Below are 4,197 nucleotides of genomic sequence, written 5' to 3' on the forward strand. Positions count from 1 at the left end.
TGATACACGATGCATGGTTGATCGCCTGACAACCGAGTGCTCGCCTGACAAATGAGCCAGCCATTCCGTGAGATCAGAGTCTTCGTGGTATAGGCAAGAACTGATGGCGGCATTCAAGAGAATCCGGAAGGTCTAACCTTGTCTGTGGTATTCTGAGTAGGATTCAATGATTGAATGACTGTGACGTACTTCAAACTCCTAGCAGGCGGGGCGTTAGTGACAGACGCAAAAGAATCAATGGATTCTATTCCGGCCTGAACGAGAACCGACAGATGGATAGCCGTGCCGTGACAGGGTGCGTTGAACATTTCCACTGAGAGGATGGGAGGTAGCCACTGACAACGGTGAAACCCTTGCATAAGCTTGCCTTGGAAAGGAGTAAGAAGGATTGGATGAAGACAGTAGGAAAGCAGAGAGACGGAAGGGAAAGAATCTTCATACGCTTGTCTGAAGCTCTTACCAATGATATACATAAGTATCTCTATCTTTATCTTTATGTTTTATTCATATATCTTCTATACCCATTTGAGTCTGCCTGACTAAGATTTACAAGGTGACCATAGCTTGCTTCATACCAACAATCTCCGTGGGATCGACCCTTACTCACGTAAGGTATTACTTGGACGACCCAGTGCACTTGCTGGTTAGTTGTGCGAGATTGCAAAAGTGTGATTGCAATTTCATGCACCATGTTTTTGGCGCCGTTGCCGGGGATTGTTTTGAGTATGGACAACTGACAGGTTCATCTTGTTGCTTAGATTAGGTATTTTTTCTTCAGAGTTCTTAAGAATAAATTCTAGTGTTTCATGATGATCTGTTGAAATCTGGCTGGCTGAGAAGCCATGTCTAATCTTATTGGACCGAGGTTTCAACTTATCATCACAAGAGCTTGTTGATTTCTATCAATCTTGCTATTGGAGCAATGATCTGCTAAGGCTTGGCTGGCCATTGGCCATGTCTAGTGTTTTGGACCGAAGCTTTCTTTGAAAGCTTGGCTGGCTGTGAAGCCATGTCTAATTCCTGGACCGGAGTCTTAGACTAACATTGCAATGATTCCTGGAATCCAAATTGAGAATTCTGAAACCTTTATTTTCTATTTTCATATAATTTTCGAAAAAGCACAAAAAAATTATAAAAATCATAAAAACCAAAAAAATTTTATGTTTCTTGTTTGAGTCTAGTGTCTAATTTTAAGTTTGGTGTCTTGCATGCCTTGTTTATTTGATCTTGGTTCTATTTTCAAGTCAATAGTACAGGGAACTGAAGATTCAGAACATGCAGCAGAGGAATTACACAGAAAAAGCTGGGCGTTCAAAACGCCCAGTGAAGAAGGACAGACTGGCATTTAAACGCCAGCCAGGGTGCCTGGTTGGGCGTTTAACGCCCAAAAAGGTAGTGCATTGGGCGTTAAACGCCAGAATGTGCACCATTCTGGGCGTTTAACGCCAGGATGGCACAAGGGGAGGATTTTGTTTTCAAAATCAATTTTTTTTTCAAGTTTTCAAAGTTTTTCAAAATCAAATCTTTTTCAAATCATATCTTTTCAATCAAATGTTTTCAAAATCAATTTCTTTCCTTTTTCAAAGATACTTACTAACAATTAATGGTTTGATTGAACATTTTAGGTATGTTGCCTTTTCTGTTGAGAAAGGTTTAATGTTTGAATCATATCTTTTCTTGTTAGGCAAGTCATTAAATTTTAAAATCAAATCTTTTTAAAATTGTTTTCAAATCATATCTTTTCAATCATATCTTTTTAAAAAGCATAATTTTTTTATCATATCTTTTTGATCACATCTTTTTCAAAACTATTTTTAATCATATCTTTTTGATTTCTATTTTCAAAAATCTTTTTCAAAAATTACTTGATTCCTTTCCCACTCTTGATTTTCGAAAATCAATTAGAGTTTTTCAAAAATGTTTTCAAAATATTTCACTTGATTTTCGAAAATTTCTTCCTCTCTTCCCACATCCTTCTATTTATGGAGTACTACTCCTTCTCAATGCACAATTCGAACTCTATCTAATTAAGTTCGGATTCTCTACTTCTCCCTTCTATTTTTCTGTTCCTCTGACACCTCAAGGAATCTCTATACTGTGACATAGAGGATTCTATATTTTCTTGTTCTCTTCTCCTTCATATGAGCAGGAACAAAGACAAAGGCATTCTTGTTGAAGTTGACCCTGAACCTGAAAGGACATTGAAGCGAAAGCTAAGAGAAGCTAAGGCACAACACATGGCAGCCGAAAACAACAACAATGCAAGGAAGGTGCTGGGTGACTTTACTGCACCTACTCCCGACTTCTATGGGAGAAGCATCTCTATCCCTGCCATTGGAGCAAACAACTTTGAGCTTAAGCCTCAATTACTTTCTCTAATGCAACAGAATTGCAAGTTCCATGGACTTCCATTGGAAGATCCTCATCAGTTTTTAGCTGAATTCTTGCAAATCTGTGACACTGTCAAGAGTAATGGGGTTGACCCTGAGGTCTACAGACTTATGCTATTCCCTTTTGCTGTAAGAGACAAAGCTAGGACATGGTTGGACACGCAACCTAAAGAAAGCCTAGACTCATGGGAAAAGCTAGTAAATGCCTTCTTGGCAAAGTTCTTTCCACCTCAAAAATTGAGTAAGCTTAGAGTGGAAGTCCAAACCTTCAGACAGAAGGATGGAGAATCCCTCTATGAAGCTTGGGAAAGATACAAACAATTAATCAGAAAATGTCCATCTGACATGCTTTCTGAATGGAGCATCATAGGTATTTTCTATGATGGTCTCTCTGAACTATCCAAGATGTCTTTGGATAGCTCTGATAGAGGATCTCTTCATCTGAAGAAGACGCCTGCAGAAGCTCAAGAGCTAATTGAAATGGTTGCAAATAACCAATTCATGTACACTTCTGAAAGGAATCCTGTGAACAATGGGACAAGTCAGAAGAAAGGAGTTTTTGAGATTGATACTCTGAATGCCATTCTGGCTCAGAACAAAATATTGACTCAACAAGTCAATTTGATTTCTCAAAGTCTGTCTGGAATGCAAAATGCACCAAGCAGTACTAAGGATGCTTCTTCTGAGGAAGAAGCTTATGATCCTGAGAATCCTTCAATGGAAGAGGTGAATTACCTAGGAGAACCCTATGGAAACACCTATAATTCTTCATGGAGAAATCACCCAAATTTCTCATGGAAGAATCAAGAGAGACCTCAACAAGGTTTCAACAACAATAATGGTGGAAGAAACAGGTTTAGCAATGGAAAGCCTTTTCCATCATCTTCTCAGCAACAGACAGAGAATTCTAAGCAGAACCCCTCTGACTTAGCAACCATGGTCTCTGATCTAATCAAAACCACTCAAAGTTTCATGACTGAAACAAGATCCTCCATTAGGAATTTGGAGGCACAAGTGGGACAGCTGAGCAAGAAAGTTACTGAACTCCCTCCTAGTACTCTCCCAAGCAATACAGAAGAAAACCCAAAAGGAGAGTGCAAGGCCATCAACATGGTCGAATACGGAGAGGAAGGAGAGGAAGTGAACGCCACTGAGGAAGACCTCAATGGGCGTGCACTGACCTCCAATGAGTTTCCTAATGAGGAACCATGGGAATCTGAGGCTCAAAATGAGACCATAGAGATTCCATTGGACTTACTTCTGCCTTTCATGAGCTCTGATGAGTATTCTTCCTCTGAAGAGGATGAGTATGTCACTGAAGAACAAGTTGCTAAATACCTTGGAGCAATCATGAAGCTAAATGACAAGTTATTTGGAAATGAGACTTGGGAGGATGAGCCTCCTTTGCTCACCAAAGAACTGGATGACTTGTTTAGGTAGAAATTACCTCAAAAGAGGCAGGACCCTTGGAAGTTCTCCATACCTTGTACCATAGGCACCATGACCTTCAAGAAGGCTCTGTGTGACTTAGGGTCAAGTGTAAACCTCATGCCTCTCTCTGTAATGGAGAAGCTAGGGATCTTTGAGGTACAAGCTGCAAGAATCTCACTAGAGATGGCAGACAACTCAAGAAAACAAGCTTATATGGACTTGTAGAGGATGTTTTAGTGAAGATTAAAGACCATTACATCCCTGCTGATTTCATAGTCCTAGAGACTGGGAAGTGCATGGATGAATCCATCATCCTTGGCAGACCCTTCCTAGCCACAGCAAAGGCTGTGATTGATGTTGATAGAGGTGAACTGAT

At 40.0% G+C, this 4,197-nt stretch overlaps 1 non-coding gene across 1 annotated transcript; it reads right to left on the reverse strand.

Annotated features, from left to right (window-relative positions):
* Positions 1-2,633: 2,633 nt before the first annotated feature.
* Positions 2,634-2,737, reverse strand: LOC130958255 (small nucleolar RNA R71). Its single transcript, XR_009077387.1, has one exon. It is a non-coding gene; the product is annotated as a small nucleolar RNA R71 (small nucleolar RNA).
* Positions 2,738-4,197: the final 1,460 nt, after the last annotated feature.

This window comes from Arachis stenosperma, chromosome 10, assembly GCF_014773155.1.
Source record: "Arachis stenosperma cultivar V10309 chromosome 10, arast.V10309.gnm1.PFL2, whole genome shotgun sequence".
NCBI lineage: Eukaryota > Viridiplantae > Streptophyta > Magnoliopsida > Fabales > Fabaceae > Arachis > Arachis stenosperma.